Here is a 23282-nt window from a genome sequence, read left to right as displayed (position 1 = left end):
GCATATGTACTGATCTCAGAAATGAAGATGCACATTTGGAACAAACAGACTTTTGAAAAGAAAGAAAAGTTAAAAAAAGATGGTGTTTTCTTCCTAGCCAGGTTGTTTAAAGTAGAAATGACATTCCAATTTTATGATAACAACAGTGATAATGTAAGTCACACAGCTATTACGTTGGTAGAGCCAGTATTTGAGTACAGTTCTAATGCCAGAGCCCACAATCTAATCACTATAGTATATGATCTACTGTGCTATCCTGTGATGGTACCTCTTTTGAAAGTGATTTTGTCCTCTCCATTGCTTCCCTTCACACTAGTTTACATTCATATATCTTTTTTAGAGATGGGAAGCATAAAGATAACAAGATTTAAATTGCCAGATTTTAATCTAAGTGTTTATTTTTTTATTGGAGAATTGATACACTGCTTAGAATGTATTTTTAAAATTTGTTTCTCAAGACTTTGTATATTGCATTTTGTTTTGCCTAGAGGGATTCTTTTAAATATAATTACATTTTTTATAAAAATAATATGAACCTATTTTGTAGAAAATGTGAATAACGTATAAAAAGTGTAAAGAAGGAAATAAATACACATAATCCTACCACCCAGAGAGAGAACTTCTGGTCACATTTTAGTGTATCCTCCTAATGTTTGTTTTACAATGTTGAGATAATACAGTATGTACAATGTTAGTTTAATTTATTAACTATGTATGATAAGAGATGAGGGAAGGCCAAATTCTCTAGGCCTCTACTTGTTTACAGAATAAAAATAAAATATAAACACACCTTACTCCGCCTCCCACTCTACAAATCCATCTCACTTTTTTTGATCTCCAGATACGTATAATTTTGTATTGTGCATTTTTCACTGGCTATATAATATACGTAGTTATTTTTTTCATGTTATCAAGAGCTTGGTTGTATAATATTCCAATATAATAGGTACAGTATGACTTAATTTATGCATTTCTGTGTTATTAAATGCTTAGAGTGGCAGCAGCATATATTTTCAGAGATCCATAGTTCTGGCATAGAAAGCAATCCAGGTGTTAGAGCTTAGTGCTTTCCCCATACAAGTACTTCCTCTAGTACTACATATGTGGGAAGTTCTTCTGCTTGTTCATAAAGAGGTTCCCTGTACAATTTTGTAGAATTTGTATTTCTAGTGCTATAAAGCAACCATGGTGAAAAAGGGGACAATTTAGGCCAGAGAGGGAATAATAATAATGATAGCTTTTTTATTTACATGGTGTTTTATGATTTTCAGTGAACTTTCACAAATGTATATTATTTAACTCACCCTTCTCAATTCTGCAAGGTAGGAAGTATTAATTCCATTTTATTATTTTTTGTAATGTTTATTTATTTGGAGAGAGGGGTGCAGGGCGAGAGAGAGAGATAATCCCAAGCAGTCTCCATGCTGTCAGCACAGAGTCCAATGCAGGGCTCGAACTCACAAACCATGAGATTATGGCCTGAGCCGAAATCAGGAGTCAGGTGCTTAACCGACTGAGCCACCCAAATACCCTTAATCTCATTTTATAATTGAAAAAATAATGTTTAGCTAACTCCAAAACAGAATTCTTTGTAATGGACAATAGTTGCTTCTGAACAAGGTTCAATAACTGACTCTCCTGTAGTGGAGGATTCTTCAGTTTTCGTCTGTTTGTTTTTGTTTGTTTAATTTATAGAACAGTGAAAATATTACCCTAAGGTTAGATCTACTCAGTGCTGATAAGTAATGTTCTTCAATATTTTAATAACCATCAAATTGCCCAGTCTTTTTTTTTATTAGCTTTTATGAATGTTTAGACCTACCCTTTTATTTTTTTCAATTTTTTAAAAAAATATATTTATTTTTGAGAGCGAGAGAGACAGAGCATGAGCAGGGGAGGGGCAGAGAGAGAGAGAGACACAGAATCCAAAGCAGGCTCCAGGCTCTGAGCTGTCAGCACAGAGCCCGATGCAGGGCTCGAACTCACAGACCGCAAGATCATGACCTGAGCCAAAGTCAGACGCTTAACTGACTGAGCCACCCAGGCGTCCCGACCTACCCTTTAGATATAGATATGTAAATTATAGAGAAAATAGGCTATTTTCCTCAAAGTAGTACTAACTCATTAATATAAACACAAAACCCACTGTGGTCACAGGTTTTTTTTAACTGGTTCATGTCTTTGTCAAGAAAACACTACATCTATAGCTTGAATAGCAATTTGTTTTCCAAATATAGACTTTATTTAGAAATTCTTCACTAGAATATGTATAATGTTCCTTGGCTTCCTTCACTTTTATTGATATGAACTGAAGTGTGGAAAAACTTTCTGATTTGCTGTTAGTTCTTCAAAGTCAATTTATATTCCCCAGGAGTGGTAAAACATTCAAAGTAGGTCTCACATATAATCAATGGCTTGGGCACAGCAAGCATCAAAATTGATGTTGTTCATCTGAAGATAGAACTGCCTGAAAACCAGTTGGACTGAAAAAACAGACCAAAAAGAAAAAAAAAAAAAAAAAAAAAAGTGTTTACATATACACATAATGCGGTTGTGGCAGTCAGTTCATTTAATCCTTAGTAAAAGAAAGCTCATCCAAGTAGTTATCCCCATTTTTATTTTTTCATATAAAGAGAAATTATTTAGTACTTTATTTTGTAGGATCAATTCAAATTTAAATTACAATGACATACCACTTTGCACCCACTAAGATGACTATTATAAATAAGACATAATAACAAGTATTGTTGATAACGTAGAAAAACTGGAGAGAATGTAAAACATTGCTTGTGAAAATGTAAAATGGACACTTTGGAAAACAGTTTGATCATTTTTTAAAAAGTTAAACATAAATTTACTATATGTCTCAGCACTTCCACTCATAGAGGTGGTTAACCCAAAAGGAATGTAAAGTATATATACAAAGAGTTGTACACAAATATTCATAGCAACTTTATTCACAATTGCCCGAAAGTAGAAGCAATTCAGATATCCATCAGGTAGTAAATGGATAAACAAGATGTGGTATAGCCATCTAATGGAATACTATTCAGCAGTAAAAAGGAATGCAATACTGATACATGTTATAACATGAATGAGACTGAAAAACATGCTAGGTTAAAGAAGCTAGACACAAAAGATTGTGTATTGTATGATTCCATTTGTATGAAATGCCTACATAGGCAGAATGTCCAGAAATCATGCTGGGGGTAGGAACAGGGAATATTTGCTAACTTATCTCAGCATCAGTTGGCTTTCTTCCCTTTCAAACGAAAAAAGGATGGGGAGAAATCTTTCCTCCTTTAGGGCCCTCACCTGAGGTATTCTCTATACCTGGTAAGCTAGAAAGTTCTAATAACTTCCCTTTGCCTGGCCAATATATACCAATACTTTAAATGTTGTATCCTCAGAGCAACTATATCCTAACTTCACAGTTTAATCAGGGCTCCTTGTGATACTTTATTTTTTGCAACGCATGCTGTCTTTTCAAAGTATTTATCACAATTGTTAGTCATCCATTTATTCAACAAGTATTTTTTGAACCACCTCCTGTATGCCAGGCACTGTTCTAGTCCTGGCCTCCAGGAGAAAATAAAACGTGGAGCACATCCTAGTGGGAAAAGACAGAATAATGAACATTAGTAAATACAGAATATATGAAGAGGTGGTAAGTGATAGGGAGAACAGTAGAACACGGCGAAAGATAGGTTGGGGGAGGGATGTTGTTTTTTATATAGTGTCTTCAAAAAAGGTCTATAGTAAGATGACATTTGAGTAGAGTTTTGAATGAAGAATATGTACATCTTTCAAAGTTATTATTTTCTTGATTTCCTCTTTTTCTTGATAAATCTCATTTTTATAAATCTGTATTCTTAAAATTTGTATTGATTGATATTACATCTGATAATTCTTCAAAATAAGAGATAAAGTAAATGTAAATAGTATAATTATAAGCTCTTGCCAACTAACGAATGTGAATTTGTATTACATAGCATTTTATCACTGCACTTTGGCAAGTTAAAATATATTAGCATTTTCTCCAGAATGTCAGTCATTTTACATTATTACCCAATTCTGTCCACATCTATGAATATTTTAAAAAAGCAACAATAATTTATTTTTTAAATTTTTTTTAATGTTTATAATTTTGAGAGAGACAGAGTACCAATGGGGAGAGAGAGGGAGACACAGAATCTGAAGCAGGCCCTAGGGTCCAAGCTGTCAGCACAGAGCCCGATGAGGAGCTTGAACCCACAAACTGTGAGATCATGACCTGAACTGAAGTCGGACACTTAACCGACTGAGCTACACCCACACACCCTAACAGTAGTAATTTCTTTTGTAGAGATGGCAAGAGAGTAAGAGCCTAATTTATTAAAACTAAAAAAACTAGGGGCGCCTGGGTGGCGCAGTCGGTTAAGCGTCCGACTTCAGCCAGGTCACGATCTCACGGTCCGTGAGTTTGAGCCCCGCGTCAGGCTCTGGGCTGATGGCTCGGAGCCTGGAGCCTGTTTCCGATTCTGTGTCTCCCTCTCTCTCTGCCCCTCCCCCGTTCATGCTCTGTCTCTCTCTGTCCCAAAAATAAATAAAAAACGTTGAAAAAAAAATTTTTTTTTAATTAAAAAAAAAAACCTAAAAAAACTAAACTTTCAGATATAATGAAATTGAGACTGTCTTAAACATCGTACAAAAGCACAATTCTGGGTCAAAACCTGGGTAAATTTCTGAAATAGACAAAAAGAAAAGACTAGTTAATAGAAATTATTGTGAATCAGAAATCTGGTTTGTTTTTTCCTAGAAATTCCTTTCTTTTCTTTTCAATTTTCATAATTGAAGTCCACAGTAATAGCTTATTAATCAGGTGTTTTCTGCAAGAAACATATGTAGGGAAAGGGGTTAAAAATGGAGAATGCTTTATTTTCATTATTTAATACATAGAAGGTTACTGACTAAAGATAAAAAGGAAAAATTAAGTAGAAGAAACTTACTAACAAAAAGAAAACAAATTCATGGAGGTATCAGCCTCAGATGGCATTTTACCATTGTGGATATATTTTTGAATAGGTATCTTTGGAATCTACTAATTACAATAGATTTTATAAATCCGTTGGATTAATGAGATCATTCTGGGCACAGCTGTCAGAATCTTTGAGAGCTTTTTAAATCATTTTTTTAATATGAAATTTATTGTCAAATTGGTTTCCATATAACACCCAGTGCTCATCCCAACAGGTGCTCTCCTCAATACCCATCACCCACCCTCCCATCCCTCCCACCCCCCCATCAACCCTCAGTTTATTCTCAGTTTTTAAGAGTCTCTTATGGTTTGGCTCCCTCCCTCTCTTTTTTTTTCCCCCTACCCCGCCCCCATGGTCTTCTGTTAAGTTTCTCAGGATCCACATAAGAGTGAAAACATAAGGTATCAGCAGGTGAGCATCCAACTCTTAATTTCAGCTCAGATTATTATCTCAGGGTTGTGAGATTGAGCCCTGTGTCAGGTTCCATGTTGGGCATGGAGCCTGCTTGAGATTCTCTCTCTCTCTCTCTCTCTCTCTCTCTCTCTCTCTCTCTCTCTCTCCCTCCCTCCCTCCCTCTGTCCCTCCCCTGCTTGTGCATATGCACACACTCTCTCTCAAAAAAATATTAATAACTAATTAATTAAAATAAATAAATAAATAAATAAATACAGTATATGCATTCCCAGGCCTCACCACAGGTCAGAAGAATCAGGACAAGCCCAGTTGTTATTTAATGAACCAATACCAAACTATAGATTGGCATTTTTGAACCATTGCTCTAAAATTATTCATTTTGTAGCTAATATGAGATGGCCTATTGTATTTTTTTACAAATGAAATTAGCTTTAATGCATCCAAATTATTGTCCCTTTCAAAGAAGGCAGTTTTCAAGACATACAATGGACTGAGCCTTGTGACCTTATAGCATCACCCGATTTTTTTTTGTCTTTGTCTTACTAAAAACAGTTTAACCGAGCTTGATACCCCACTTTGTTCACCAGATATGACTTTGGATATCTAACAATATTGGTGGAAGTATAATCCAGCATCCAAGGATTGAGTATTTGACATTTAGGTTATTCAAAAGATTGCTTGGTAGGCTATGAAAATCCAAATGTTAAAGCAATGTCTACATCATTTGAGTAAGTGATGTTTGAGGGAAAGCACTTATGTTTTCTGGATTGTTTTTTAAAATCAATCTCATTATTTTAAGCCTCATCTCCTCAACTGAGTTATAGCACCTTGAATGCAGAAACCATATGTTTCATACTTCTTTGTAATCTCAGTGCTTGTACACTACCTTACTCAGAATAGTCACTTCTAATATCTAATGATCATATTTTCCCACTAATGATGTCTCTACACTGAACTAATGAGCCTTTTACCTGTAATACTTTGTGATAAACAACACAGACTTGTTAGGGCAGTCATGTTTGTGATATTGCCAGTAACTGTAAAATGACTTATTTAACTGATCCATCACACCCTTAACATTGGCCTTATTACTAACAGATTTCTGAGCCAATGGGTATCAAATATAGTCTAAAAATTCTGATTACCCCTCATTTTCTCTTCATTTTAAAAATTATAGATCTTGTTTTCAAGCTTTCAGTGTTTTTATTCAACAGAATGTTTTCCTTAGCAAAAGTCAAGGTTAACTGTTTTAACAGCTTCAAGTTCATCTTTCACATGTATTTGCTCAGTGTTCACCTCTAGAACCAGGCAGAATTCCCATAGTATGCAAGAACACAAGGGGAAGAAAGGATTAAAATCATACCGCGAGGAAATGAGGTGTTTTTTTTTGCCCTAAGAGTTTAAGTTCTCCATCTGTTAGTACATCTGGATGTAGTAAAATCTTGCTATAATTTAAAGAAATCGAAAGGAAGGAAGGAAGGAAGGAAGGAAGGAAGGAAGGAAGGAAGGAAGGAAGGAAGGAAGGAAGGAAAAGAAAGAAAGGTAAAGAAAGAGAAAAAGAAATCTGTGTTACTTTAGTCCTCCCTTGTCTGTGGTTTCATTTACCCATGGTCAACCATGGTCCAAAAGTAGATGAACCTCCTTCTGACCTAGCATACCCTAACCCGACATCACAATGCCTACGTCATTCACCTCACTTTATCTCGTCATTGATCATCTTGCCTTATCACAAGAAGAGGGGTGAGTACAGTATAACAGGACGCTTTGAAAGAGACAGGGAGAGGGTCCATTCACGTAACTTTTATTACAGTGTATTGTTACAGTTGTTCTTTTTTATTATTAGTTACTATTGCTAATTTCTTACTGTGCCTGATTTATAAATTACCTTTATCATATATATGTGCATGTAGGGAAAAACATAGTATATATAGGATTTGGCACTATCTGTAGTTTCAGGCATCTACTGGAGATCTTAGAACACATCCCCTGCAGATAAGGGGTGGGGAACTACTGTTTTTAGAAGTTTTGTAACCAACTATTTTGGAAGAATAGAGGTAGATAATAAATTAATATAAATTATTTTGGATTTCTTTTTTTATAAATTTTTAAAATTTTTTTAGTCTTTATTTTTGAGAGAGAGAGAGAGAGAGAGACAGTGTGTGAGTGGGGGAGGGGCAGAGAGAGAGGTAGACACAGACTTCGAAGAAGGCTCCAGGCTCTGAGCTGTCAGCACAGAGCCCGATGTGGGGCTTGAACTCACAAACCGTGAGATCATGACCTGAGCCGAAGCCGGACGCTCAATCGACTGAGCCAACCAGGCACCCCATGGATTTATTTCAAAAAATAAAAAGCCCTAGAGTTGAGAGGTTAACCAATTATAAATTTCAAAAGTGTTTTATTCTTTCTCTAGATTTATACATTTAGCCTTTAATTAGCCTGGTCATTTAATTAATCTAGAATTTAATAGATTTAAAGTCAAAACATATTTTATACAACTTCTTTTTATATATTGAAATGTCTATGGAGATACTTAGAGAAAAAAAAAATGTATACATTGGACTTGAAAGTCCTAAATGAGAAAATTGGGTTTTTTTAATTTTTATATTACAGTCTCTTAGATAGAAATTAGGCAAATTATAAACATCATGGACTGCTTATCAGTAACTTACATTTGGGAGTAACTGCAGTGTACTAAAGCTAGATTGAATTTATGCATTTTACATGAATTTTTCTATGAACTATTTTACCTTGAAAGGTGGCTATCAGAAAAATATAAATGCAAATGTATTGGTTTTTTATTTTAGGTTTTTTTTTTCTTTTTAGAAGAATACCACCTTAATTCTACTTCCACTGTAAAATAACAATTTTTATGCACTTTTCTAAACTCCCTCAGTTATATTTGTGGCTGATTACAGAGCCTTACCATTATGCCTTTAAGCATAGTTTATTTAATTAATTATTTTGAAGTGCCTATACAGGGGTGTTGTAACCTACATAATCCAGAGCATATCATCACAAGTATATTTACATAGGAACTCTGTGAATCTCTAGAGAGACCAAAGACCCTTGAAACTGCTAATTTAAATCTAATTGAACAGAATTAAGGTTTTCAAACAAAATTTAGAAAGACAGCTCTGAGCTTTTAGAAATGGCCTGCAGAAACAAAAAACCACCTTGCTATTTGAAGAAGGTATTGAACTTTATTCTTATAGGCTGGTTTGTGGACTGCCAGAAAGCAGCATCATTTATGTGGTCCTCTGACTCAGTCCCAGAGAAAGTTTTCACAATTCCCTTGATCATCATAGATTGCTTTTTGTTTAACATATATCTGAGTCATGCTGGGTATCAGATAAACCCTCTTATTGGTTCCCTCCCCAATTCACTCCCTAATCCCCATCAAGCTAGAATCAATGATCCTCTTCTATGCATCCAGGTCACTCTGTACTGCTCTGTTCACATACCTAAATACTAAAGACAAATCATAATTTCATTAAAAACTTGCTCCTTGGATAAATGATTTTCAGTATTTCATTATTATATAACTGAATTTAATGATTTTCTAGTTCAGCCCTCCTATCTCACACTTTGGGGAATTGAGTTATAAATGGTTATTTATACAAAACACACAAGAGAACAAACTAAATCACATGATTGGAAAAGTTCTAGGAGTTTGGAATTTAGGTTGGTAACTTCACTGGAGTTTGTTTGTTTTTCTTAATTGTATCAACTGCATTAAAGTTGCCAGTCCCTAAAAGAGTCAGAGTAAAGCAGTCCACAGAACTACTTTGTCACAAACTAAAGACAAGAATCAAGTAAAAGTAATTTAAAAACTAATAGAGATTATTTTAAATGTGTATCTGTATACAAACAAATATTGGAAGCTTCTTGAAAGTATCAGTGGTGTCCTGTTTTTCCTTTCTTTTTTTTTTTTTTAATTTTTTTTTTTTAAACGTTTATTTATTTTTGAGGCAGAGAGAGACAGAGCATGAACGGGGGAGGGTCAGAGAGAGGGAGACACAGAATCTGAAACAGGCTCCAGGCTCTGAGCTCTCAACACAGAGCCTGACGCGGGGCTCGAACTCACAAACCGCGAGATCATGACCCGAGCCAAAGTCGGCCGCTTAACCGACTGAGCCACCCAGGCGCCCCCTGTTTTTCCTTTCTATATTCCTTTCCATTTTATAATTATTCCTCTGCTTTTTAAATTTAAATGATGATGATGATGATGATGATGATGATGATGATGATGATGATGATTGCTCCACTAGAATGTGAGCTACAAGAGACCATGTGTGTGTGCTGACTTTGGTATGCCCAGCACCTAGCACAGGGCAATTAATGTAGTAATTAAAAATGATGACTCCCCAAGGAATTCTAAAAAAAGTCAGAGAGTAGAGAGTTCATTTTTAAAATGTGACATTGAACCTTACCGATACAGAAAGTCGACTTAATAAAATCCTTTAGTGTTATATTTCTTCTATTGTTTGAATATGCTTGTCTATTTTTGTCCTTAGTTTTATTGAAATTAATAAATTCTTTTTCAATAGTGAATTAATAAGTTAGTGTGATAAAATTCACATTTATGAAGACAGAGCAATCACTCAGTAAAGAAAAAACAAATAGATCAGTATAGTTGCTGAGGATCTCAGCCAAAAAATAAATCAAAACAAAAGATTGAAAACTATAAATTCAAAGTGTATTTGCATGTCTGCATATTTTCATATGATTAGTAAGCCTACTAATCTTTTATGTTTTACCTATGTAACATAAATCTTAATCCAGCAAATATTATTCTTTAACTCAATTTTTTATGTAACATTTATAATCAAATCCATGATATAAAGAAATTGAGTTTTTTTAACTTCCAGTTTTCCATTTAGTTATTCTTCTCTTTTCTAACATTAAGAGGCAGCAGTTCTCCTAGAACAGCTCTTGGATTTTTCAACAGATGGAAGTTTATCTTAGATCAAAACAAAGCTTCTGTTTCAGTGTAGTTCTGCCTAAAGGCAGGGGAATACACTAAAAGACTTCTTAAAGTCCCCTCCATATCCTCCATATATTTTGTTGGCAAGTTTCACTAAATAGATGGGACTTACAATACCCATGAAAGAAGATAGAAATTACATACTTTTCTCCTCAACTGTCTTGCTTGTTAAAGTCATTTTCACCTTTATTATTGAAAAGTTGGGTCTCAGAAATATAGTAAACAAATGTAACACTTTAAATAAAATTATTTCTTCTCAAGCCATTGGAAAAAAGTTCTTATTTCTCCGCTTTACAGTTATAGTGTCCCTACATTATTTTTATTGTAATTGTATTGCCAAATCAGGTGTGAGATTAGATGTTGGATGTTACATGTAATCTGCACAGAAATCAAATTATTTAACCTCTAAGCCCACAGTACCCCCTCCTGCTGGTTTGCTGTTAAATATTCAGTATTTTCTTGTCATGAATACAAATGGAGGACAAATTAGAATCTACAGACAGCTGACCTGAGCTTCAGATTAGAGACTGGGGGGCCTGTGCTGTTTTAAAATGTTTTAATTATCATAGTCCCAGTAGCCAGTTGAAGGACACACATAAAATCATTTTTTAACAAAAGAAAAAGAAAAAGCTTCATCTTCCTTTTTCTTCTTAATGTGAATGTTTGAGTGTGATTACATTTGCACTTCCATTGGAGCTATGCTAATTTGCCGCATGAAATTAGGTCTATTAGTAGTAATAATTTTTTAAGCCACTAAACATTTACAGTAGTATTTTCTGTTGGTGTGTGTTTTCCTCATAGGAAAGATGATGTATGTTCCTCATTTTATATCATAGACCATAGATCTGTGTTTCCATGTAAAGCCTAATTTAGACGACGGGTCTGGTTGTCCACATTCAGTGTGAAAGTATATGGGAATAATGGACTAATTTAGATGTGATAGCGTGTATATGTATCAGCAAAACATAGAGAACCCAAGTCAAATGAGCTAGAAAGATCATTCTGGGAATTAAAAATATTTAATGCTTCACAGTTTGAGATTTATTTTTAAATGTTGCTACTCAATTGAAAACTTAAAATGTAGAGTTGAAAAGGTACAAGTAATGAACAATTAGAATGTTGTATTGGCTAATGAAATAAAAATTTTTATGAGCATTTACAAAGCAAGGAAATAAACCTTTAATCTTTAAAAAGACAAATTTAAGTTTTATTTTAAAAGGAACTTTCATTAGTATTCATTTTCAAGAATATATTATTCTAATGCCTACAGTCTAGAATTTGCATTTTTTGTTTCTTGTATATGTTTGTGTAATGTTGATTTGATTAGTTATGCCTGACTAGTAAGCAGTGAAACATTTTTATATACCCTTGGGAAATAAATTTGGCAGAAAATCAGCATGAGTAGATTTAATTATCACTCTGAGACCTTTTCCTTTTCTAGCTTAGTGATCCTGAAACTCCATGTGTCTCACTGAAATCTGTGTGGACGCTAAGCTTCGCTTCCCAATTTGTTCCTCCACGCAATGATAAGCCAAGCAATTACTGGTTTATTGATTTTTCATCATGGCAAATTTAAAGTTGATTTTTTCCTGAAAAGGCAGGGGTGATTAAGTGTTTCCCCTCGGTTTAGTACAAGAGAGCTATGTGGCAGAATCTAATATCCTGAGGTCAACCTCTGCAGGCAGATAATACGGTGTCTTGGCCACGTGTTAAAGAGAGAAATCAGGGCTACAAATGTGATAGGATATATGTGGAGACAGTTTAATTTGCTCCATTTATATGAACAAGTCATGTGGCACATGCTTGGAAAACATCATTTTGAATGGGCTTAGAAGTGAGGCCCACGTGGGCAGAAAGAATGAGTGAGTACAAACAAGAAAGATGTTATTGGTTATTAAGGGAATTTCACTATCATTTTTAAATGAAAATAAGTAAACCATTGGTGTCTAAGATCTTCAAAACATAGAGGGAAATCCACACATGCCATTATGAAGATTTGCTGCTCTGTAAAATGTAAAAATAAATAACCTGTCATGTAACAAAATTACGATTAAGCTGTGCATACTAGTTCACAAAATATATACATTCTAATCTCTGTAGGCAGTTCTCTAGCAGCAGTTTATTTCTGTGCTTTTCAAAGGTAGAAGTTTTTTAAACAAATACTCAATGCTTGATTCTAAAATAATTTATAAAATGCTTTGATCAGTATTTGGAAATAATATTATGGCATAGAAGTTACTAATTACTAGTTGTAAGTAGATAAATAGACATTATTGTGAAAAGCTTTAAATCCAGGAGTAAGAAGGCTCATCAAGAGTTTGATTGAATATTTACCATGATTCTCATATAAAATGGAAGTGTCCTGGTTTTAGCTTTTCCAGTTACAGCAAGCAGATACATTTGCTAGAATAGAAAACAGAAGATGCAGTTCTCTATGTGATTTTCTTAATTTATTATTTGAAAGCTAAATATTTTACTTAGGTGCTGAACAAATGTAACTCAGGCCTAAATCTGCAGAGCCCAATTTTCAACTGGTTTTATTATTTTTCAGTATTTCTCAATATTTCCTCATTAGCAATCCTCATTATTACAACTTTATCAATACGATTCAGAAAGATTCTGTTTTCCCCTGGTAACCTAAGAATGAAGATTGTAGGCTGCTTCATGGATCTCGTTTACTAAAAAGCCCACTTGGTTGCATCATCAGTCATTACCTGATGTTAATGGTAGGCTGTACTTTTGGCGGATAACTGAAATAATTCCATGTTTTAAATATTCACATGTTTTTATTTCTTAAAAGAGATAAACATTTAGGTCCCTTTGAAACGGTGGTGCTAAAAGCAAATGTTTTATTATGTGCATTAAGCCAAGCTTAGTTCTGATTCTAATACATATCTGCTTAAACCTTCCACATAGGATACAATATAAATATATGAAGATCACTAATAGCATCTGTTCTCTCACTAAGCACCAAAGCAATGTACAGCACCAGAATTCTGCCTCTGATCAAGTATTTCCCTATGAATTAAACCCATGTGGCTAGAATTAGATTTCAGTTTCCATTCATGAACCCCTTTTCTACTTCATCACTGGATGAACTCTGAAGTTTTGTGGTTTTTATTTTTTCTCACATCTAACAGTAACTATCTGGCTATTGTTTGAAATTGGTGAATCTGCCACCTCAAAGTTGTATTGTGAAAGATTTGTGAATTATATTTAGTCATGTGGCAGGTTTACATGAGCTTACTTTTCAATACAGGTTGGCTTATAAATGAGTATGATTTTCACTGACCTGAAGCAGTTCTTTAACGACATTTTCCTCTTGGGGCGCCTGGGTAGCTCAATCGGTTAAGTGTCTGACTTGATTTTGGCTCAGGCTATGATCTCACGTGGTTTGTGAGTTCCAGCCCTGAATCAAGCTTTGTACTAACAGAACAGAGCCTACCTAGGATTCTCTCTTTCTCTCTCTCTCCCTCCCTCCCTCCCTCTTCCCCACTCACGCTCTCTCTACCTCTCTCAAAATAAACTTTAAATAAATACATACATACATACATACATAAATTTTCCCCTAAAACAATAAAAATTGCAAAAAAAATTCTTTTTTAAAAAAAATTTTTAAATATTTATTTATTTTTGAGAGAGACAAAGAGTGCAAGCGGGGAGAGGCAGAGAGAGGGAGAGGGAGACACAGAATCTGAAACAGGCTCCAGGCTCTGAGCTGTCAGCAAGAGCCTGATACGGAGCTCAAACTCACAAACCAGGAGATCACCACCTGAGCTGAAGTCAGACGCTTAACTGACTGAGCCACCCAGGTGCCCCTCTGTCTTTAATTTTAAAAAGTTCTCTACCTGGGTTGATGTGACATTTCACTTATATGTGAAATACTTATACAGTACTTAAAATAATTTAGGACATGATTTTAAAGGCTGTTTTCAATTAATTTCCGTTTCATTGAGTATGTTTATTTGTTCAGCGGTCACACTAATTATCATTTCTTCAGGTATGAAACAGTACAGTATCACATCCTCATCCCTTGCCCAGAACCATTCCAGATATTTTCAGATTAAGAAAATGGAAATATATTACTCTTTCTTTAAATATTCTTCCTTCTACTGGCCTTCAGGTAAATGTTAGTTTATATAATGACTAATTGATAATTAGCCCTTTACCTGATTTCTGGTGTTGACTGAACAGCAGTGACCTCTTATAGTTAGTGGTTGTTTAAAAGGAGAGGTCAGTGTGGAAACTGGATCATTGCCTTGCTATTTCATTCATATCCTTCTGTTAGCAAAACCCCAAATCTGTTCCAAACACCATGTTAAATGCAAGGGCTCTGAAGATAAATAAGGCAAGATTCTTGCTCTAAAAAAGTTTGCAGCCTATTGGGGAAATATGTCATGATAAGTATAAAACAAAATAAATAAGTATAAAACAAAGTAGAAATAAGCTCCTGTAAAGAAATACAGGTAGACTGCCTGTGAGAAGGGGGAGATTACTTGCAGCGGAGAGAATTGGGGAATGCCATGAGGAAATTGCTTACATTTTTCAAATCTGTCAGTATGAACAAGCCTGAAATAAACATGTAGGTGGTGGGGGAGGTGAGAGAATGGCTTCTGGGTGCTTTTACCAGTTCTAGTACCTAAACACAGCTCACCTAATTTCAGCCCCATAGCAGCCCTGTGAATTATGTGTTCTCATTGTGTAAGGAAGGAAACAGCAATTTAAGTGATTTGCTCAAGGTCATACAACTAGTAAGTAGTAGAGCTGGAACTTGAAAATTCATGTTCTAACTTTATACTTGATCCTTGGAACTATGTTACAGTCAAGTAGCCTACACAGCAATTAGACCTTGATCTTGACTTTCACAGAAAGATACTCTGAACTATTCCAGTGCTTCCAAATCTGGCATACATCAGAATCACATGAGGGTGGTTTTTAAAGTATTTAGATTCCAAACACCTTCTACTTTTTAGAATTTGGAGGCAGCCAACCCAAGAACGTGTATATATTCTTAAAGTTTCTTAGGTTATTCTAATTTTTTAGCCAGCACTGCTACATTGACAATATCTATATACAGTTGAACTAACCAGTTACAATCATGATTTTACCACATACCACAAGAATGAATAGTCATGTATTCATATTTAATCATATTTCTTTTGTTAACCAGTCACTGATTATTTAAATATTTAATGGTATAATTTTGAAAGTGTCAAAACTTCCCATCAAAACTTGCAGGATGGTTGCCAATAACTTGGAAGAAAACCCCAGAGACAATAGTGGAGTACCCTTTTAAGAAAGGCTGCTTCACAGATACTCTTAATGGCAAAGAGAACATTATTGTAAGCAAAAACATAGACACCAACAACCCTAAGTTGAAAGGTTCAGGAAAGTTGTATTTTGAATGTGAATAAGTTTTAGGAATACCACAGCCAATTTGTTTGTCTTTCTCAGTCTTTTATATGTGTGCAAGAGTGATATATAATTTTTAAAAATCTGTTTTCAATCTAAAAGAGCTCTTTGAATAGTTATAAAAAGTTCTAAGTGATAAGAAAGCTGTGCCATGGTTTGACAGCTTTTTCTTACTGATGTGGAAAGAATTGTATATTACAATCAATGGCACCTTAGATTTGATGAAATATTATATTAGGACCTGTGTTCTTATTATTTTTGTTGTACTATTTTATCATTTAATTTCTGTGTCATGTTCAGCTCAGATAAGCAGTTCTTTGTGATGATGACTGATAGGACTCTGTTTCTCCCCCAATGCTGAGAATATTAGAAATTTTAGACATTAAAGAGGAGATACTTAGATATTACAGTATATCAAGATGTTATTAGAAACTTTAGAAATGCTAGCAAAATGTCCATTATAAAAATAAAATTCCCTGATAGTTTTTAAAATAAAATTTTCATTTGACAGATGAAAGAGGCCATTCCCACATTAACTTCTACTGTTAAATGAGTAGCTTGTTTCTAACTAAGTTAAGCCAGGAGATGAGTCTCTTTGTTTAACACTTCTTAAAGTAAAAGTTAACATTCTGCCTTTATCTAATTGCTATCAAAGACATTAGCCTATTTGGCTCTAGCATGATTCAATTGCATGAGGTCATGCAGCCTAGCTGTAATAACTTAAAGTGCTTCACTTGGTGATAAGAAAATATATTAAAATGCTCTCAGGTTCATTAGTTGTTGCCTAAGGTCATGTTTTATGGTCAGTCCATTTACTAAAGTTTGTTTTAATAGCACTGACCTGAACTCACATTTTTAAGTCTTTCGATATAAGAAACTTAATACGTTTTAAGAAATTATGTTTGTATTTTAATCCACTTAAAGTTGTTTATTTTCATTTTTCCCACTTGGTAGAGGAGTTGGAAATACATGTAATGATATCCTGTCACTAAAGTATACAAAAAAGATTTTTTTTCTTCAGAAGACAATTTTAATTTTGAAGACAAATTTTAAAACCTTTAACAAAAAAATTCTGCTATATAAATGGGAAGGCTTTGATTTAATCTCATTTTTTACTTTGATTTCAAATCCTCCTCTATACTTTCATAAATAACCAAATGAGAGCAGGTCCCTCCAAGTCCACCCTTTGTATCCCTTATGAGCATGTGTTGCTTCATTAGGCTGCCTCAACCACCTGGTGTGGAATCTTTGGTCTCAAGAGGCTCTATCAACATCTGGCATTAGCTATGATCTTTATATGTATGCTTAGTCTTTCTATTGACATTTTATAAAGAAAAAGAATGTGGGACAAATTAAGAAAGTATATGGAACAGTATAAAATAAAGATAGATATAGATATAGATGTAGATATATAAACTGATATGCCATAGTAGTTTGCAGTAGATAGAAGAAACAAACCAGTAAATGGAATATCAAGAAGTTTATCAAATTAATTTATTTTAGAGTTTAGTGTGATAATATATGATATAAAAAATACATTTATTTCATATGGAATACTGTTGGTTGAGTTATTAATCTAGGGTCAAACTCCAGTCATCTTTATAGAGAGATGATATATTTCAATCTGAATTTAACTGTTGTAGCTTTTTAGTATCATTTTTAATAGATTAAAAATATAGGATGATTTGATAGACAGGAAAAGGGAGTGCTGTCTTATTAACTTTCTGAAAGATAATGTAGTTGACTTTCTGAACTAGGGAATCTTGAGATAACGTATGTAAGTGAGTGTCTTCTTATCACAGAACAACCAAATAACATTGTCCATTATGTCCTGAAAAAAAGGGGAAAAAGGGTAGTGAGTAACTACAACTGAAGTAGTTACAATGGAAACAAAAATACTATGGCTTGTTTTCAATTGAAAATCTATTTCTTTTCTACCTTAAAAATTTTTAGTAAATATGACAAAAACGAACTGATTATTTTTAGTGTAATTCTTTAAATTATCCTGTGTATTTAAAATGAAGCAAATGAGGCACCTCATGTGGAAAATAATAGCAATGTTTTATATGTATATTTATAGATATAGTCATTCCATGTAGTAGTATATAATATTTTTATTAGAAGCAAATTATGAATGAATTAACAAATAAAGTATAGCTGTCATTTGTATCTGTTTAATTTAGATAAGGTAAACATTAGACTCCATAATATGTAGGTTTACTTACGGTATAGGACAAGGTTAAGATCACATGGACTAGATCTGTAGGTGAACAGAGAGAAATTTCTGCCGGAAGCCCAGGAGCTGGAGACTTACTCCGATCTTAATCTGCTGACCTGCTGAGTGATCTTGATTTGTGTTCATATTATACATGTACAGCTAAGATGGAGAAGATTGTGTAGCTATTAAATGCATTACTTTTATAACTTAATGGGACAAAGATTAACAGCAGCATTGAGCACTAATTTAATAAAACAGATTCACTAACTGTAATTTTAGCAGTTGAAGACAAACCTCTCTAATAACTTGGGAGGGGGAGTGGAGACATCATTTATTATTATGATACTTAAGTGAGGTCAGTAGATTAAATTGTATAAAACTTTTGTTTTCAAATATTATCTTTTCTTCCCTGTTTTAAGGTCAACGGAAACTGGTCATTTTATCATGGTTTTCCTGGTTAATGTGATTTATATAATAGATATCTCATTTCCTGTTGTCTACTAGGAAATAGGCCAGAAGCAAGAACTCTAGAGGAAGTAAAGTAATAGCTATAGCAGCACTTTCACTGAAAACATCTTTGCCCATGGAAGACTTTTTTAAAAATTTGACAGATACAGAAAATGGGAAGCATTCTTAATGTAGGTCCCTATAGTAAGTAGATATATAGTGTATAGATGCATAGTACCCTATTTGTGGAAAGATGCAAATTTAAACTGGCTTTCAGAGTCAGATAATCCAATCAACTTCAAAATTATTCAGGATTTTGGGAGTACTCGGCTTTTTGTTTTTTGGATTTGTTTTTAGTGCGATTGTTTATTTCCTGAGTGGGTATAAGCTCTTTAGATCCCAAATGAAGAATGTTAAGAGTATCTATGTAATTGACCTTGTTAAAATTGTATTGTTTTTAACTGATTGTCAATTCCTAAAAGTGGGCTTTAACTTAAAATTTTAGATAGAGTTGATCAACCATCTGAAGTGTATAGCAACATAATATTATTGAAGAAATACTGTCATCTTGAATTATCAAATTATGTGCAGAAATAATGAAAATGATGGTAACTCAGCGTAATATTCATGTAGGATCACAGAACATATCAACAGTGAAAACCTTTAGTACTTTTACTACTTTTGACACTGGTTTGCCTTCTGTATAGAATATGAAAATAAGGGTACTATTTTGATATATTGAAGGGAATTTTTCTTATCTCAGTAGCATTTGTTTATAAAGTTTTTTTTTTACTACTAACTTGTATTATTTAATACAAGCCTTTCCTAACAATGTTAAGTAATAAGACAGTTTTTAAAGTCATAATGTATTTTCAATCAAATAGTACTCCCATTCCAGTTGGATAGCTTTGAACAAATCTGCCAAAGCTACTGATAGGCAATTTTCATTACAGAATGCTCTCCAGATAGCTGCAGATGGTATAGAAAATTGATCCAAATGTGTTCTGCTCCAGGACAACTCCAGAAGTAGGCTGGACGTGGGGAGGTTCTCTTGTTATTTTCCCTTTCTTTTTTTCTTTTTTTTCCTATAAATAAGTTACCAGTAAGTTCTGGGTAAATGACTTCTGTTCTCAGATACCCTTCAAGTTAACATTTCCTTTCTCTTCTAAGTGCCATTTTGTTTTCTGTCTTTTCCATTAGAAATAAGTAAAGTCATAAAATGATAGAGCTGTGACGAATCTTGAAGATCCTATCTAGTTCAGCTGTCTCATTGTGTCTTACTTTATAACTAAGAATTCATTTTCCCCCATCTCCTCCTCCACTCCCCACCTCAAACAGCACCCCTACTACCCACAGCTTACCAGAAAAGTGCAGTGGTGAAGAGGAAAAAGCCAAACCAAGAAGAGGAAAGTGTTTCTAAGACTTTGAGTCAGAGAAAGAAGTTCTAAATGTCACCCAGCTTGAAAAAATGGCCATTTCTATCAGGAAAACTTGCTCTGGAAAGACAATCTTTATTACAGCAATAGGCAGAAAGAGGCAGTCTAGTATTTTGTGTTCATTAACCCTCCTCATTGGTTCCTGACCTGACTCTGGGGTTTTACAAAAGCATATACCTTCATTTATCTTCTTCGTCAAAGTCATGGAATTCTGGGAAGCAGATTGCAGTAGAGTAAGACTTGTTAAATCCCGAATAACAAATGTTACAAGAAGCCCTAATCGTCACCTACTGAGTGGAAGCAGTAGGTCACTGTTCACAACTAAGCAGTTGCTGAGTGAGAACCTTGCCTTGGAGGTGGCAATAAACTTTTATTCTCTCAACTCAGAAGTAGAGGCTTTTGAAGCAATTTTAGTCGGGTCCCATATTCATGTTTTGAGGTTTGGACTTCTTTGTTTTCTGTTGAGGGGGGAAAGTGGAAAGAGGAATTTGAGCGGAGAATAAGAAATGTTTTTTGGCCTATACTTTCCTTTTGGAGTTGCTTCAAAAACAACTTGTTCTTTTTTAAAAAGATGCTCCATCGATGAGCCAAACTAGAGAAAATAGATTTTTTGATCTATCCAAATAAGTTATATTAGGAATGATTTAAGAGTAGAATGAGAATTGGGGACGCCTGGCTGGCTGTCGGTTAAGCATCTGACTTCAGCTCAGGTCACGATCTCGCAGTCCACAGTCCGTGAGTTCGAGCCCCACATCAGGTTCTGTGCTGACAGCTCAGAGCCTGGAGCCTGCTTCAGATTCTGTGATTCCCTCTCTCTGCCCCTCCCCTACTCACACTCTGTCTCTCAAAAATGAATAAACGTTAAAAAAAATTTTTTTTTAAAGAGTAGAATGAGAATTACACCTGAGGTTGTAAAAAAGGGGGGGCGGGAGGGTTAAAAGGTTTAGCAATGGAATTCTCAATTTTCGTATCACTTCAATATTATGATATTCTCACTTTTATCTTGAATACAGTTAGGGAAAAATTGAAATATTATGTATTCTCAGGACTTACTTAGCAAACAGAGGAGCAGGATGGCCCAATCAGGGCAAAGAAACCTGTAATGTCCTGAGCATCTTGCCCTGTTGGTGCTGTCTCATTTAGTTTAATGCTCACAAGAATCTGCTAAGGTAGGTAACATTTTGCAAGTAAGGAAACTGAGTCTTGGAAAGGATGAGCAATTTTTTGTAGTCACATTATTAATATGAACAGAACCAGGATTCAGACTCAGTTTGTACATCCCAAACCCTTGATTTTTTTTACATGTTGCCTCAGTACCCATAAAAAAGAATAAACTTGTCTCTAAACAACAGTTCACAAAGTAGATATGTCTGTTGTCACAAAGACTACAAGTCATTAAATCCACAGATATTGGTGAACGATTATTAAATACATAGTACCTTATTAGGTACGAACAAGTGCTTCTAAGATGTTTTCCCCTCAAAAAGCTTCTGTTTTTGAAATTTAATTCATTGGATGCCTTTAAAGGTATATACGTAATCTTAACTTATCGCATTATGTACACTTTCTTCTTACAAAGAAGTATCTCCACTGTGAATTATTCATGCAACGTTTGGTCCATGATTATGCACACACTGCCCTCAGTCACTTAGGAAGCTCAGGTAATGGAAATGTGTTTTAATGACAGCTTAAATCGGGGGGTCACTACACTACAGCCAACCTGTGAAACCCAGCCCACCACCTGGTTTTGTAAATAAAGTACTATTGGAACAAAAACCACACTCACTGTTTGCATATTGTCTGTGGCTGCTTTTGTGCTATAACAGCAGAATCTATTAGTTAGGACAGAGACAGTATGGTCTGCAATGTCTAACATCATTACTGTCTGGCCCTTTATGGGAAAAGTTTGCTGATCCCTGGCTTAAATCAATATCATAAGAAAGTAATTCTAACATCAAAATATAATTTCAAATATAATACAAAATATAATTATACACCTATATGTTATATATAGTATATATATATATATATGTATATATATATATATGTATGTATGTATCTCCATACACATATGTATGTTATAGAGACACAGTATACAAAAAAGAAAAATTATCTAGAAATTATCTGTTCTTTTGTGGTATCTGTGCCCTATAGTCCTTCACCTGCTGCTTGGCCCTGGTTATTAAATATTAGTATTACATTCCTAGTAATATATATCTAGGAGATACAATTGAGACTTTAAATTTGTTTTATGAATACTTATTCTTCCAGTGAATAAGAACATAAGTTTGATTTTATGTATTTGCCACATTTTTGCATACTTGAGAATTCAGGTCTCTATTTGAAGATAGTCCTGTAGTCCTCAAACTCTAGTATGCCTCAAAATCACCTGGAAATTGATAGCACCATTCCCAGAGTGTCTGATTCAGTAGGTCTAAGATGGGGATTCTTAATTGCATTTCTAACAGATTTCCAGCTGATGGTGATGCTTTGGTCTGGGAACCGCACTTTGAGAACCACTGGAATAGACCTTGAAGATGGTAAAAGGGTAGCAAGAACCCCTGAAAGTATTCACTGAGATAGCCTGAGTCTTCTGAAAAATACCATACTTTCCCAAGAGAGGGTCTGTGGCATTAAAAGGATTTGTTAAGAAGGGATGAAAAAGCAAAGTACAAAATAGAATATGTACTATAGAAATTAGTTTTGGTGTAGTCAACAAATGTAAGGTAACATGCAGTGAAAAAAAAAAGTTGTGTTAAGAATGGAAGGACTGCAAGGCGCCTGGGTGGCTCAGTCGGTTGAGCGTCCGACTTCAGCTCAGGTCACGATCTCACGGACCGTGAGTTCGAGCCCCGCGTCAGGCTCTGGGCTGATGGCTCAGAGCCTGGAGCCTGCTTCCAGTTCTGTGTCTCCCTCTCTGTCTGCCCCTCCCCCGTTCATGCTCTGTCTCTCTCTGTCTCAAAAATAAATAAACGTTAAAAAAAAAAATTAAAAAAAAAAAAAGAATGGAAGGACTGCTTTATATTATTTTTCGATTGAAAGACCTACATGCACATACTGGCCTTTCTGCTTACTGTTTGAGTGACCTTGGCCATATCACTTAATCACACTGAACTTCAGTTCTTTGTGTGCACATGAAGAAAACAATGCCTATCTCACTGGAATTTTGTAAGGACTGACTATGTGAGAGCACTTCGTAAAGTTTATGCAAGTGTGAGCTGGAGGGTATATAACTTCAAAATCTTGATCATGGAAGAAATTAAAGAGCATATCTATTAGGAAATGATCCCATCATTAGAATAAAAGAAACCTTTAAAGTTTGTTAGAGGAAGACAGTGATCAACACTGACTTC

The sequence above is a fragment of the Panthera tigris genome, chromosome C2 (assembly GCF_018350195.1).
Source record: "Panthera tigris isolate Pti1 chromosome C2, P.tigris_Pti1_mat1.1, whole genome shotgun sequence".
Classification (NCBI taxonomy): Eukaryota; Metazoa; Chordata; class Mammalia; order Carnivora; family Felidae; genus Panthera; species Panthera tigris.
Note: the sequence above shows the minus strand (reverse complement) of the source record.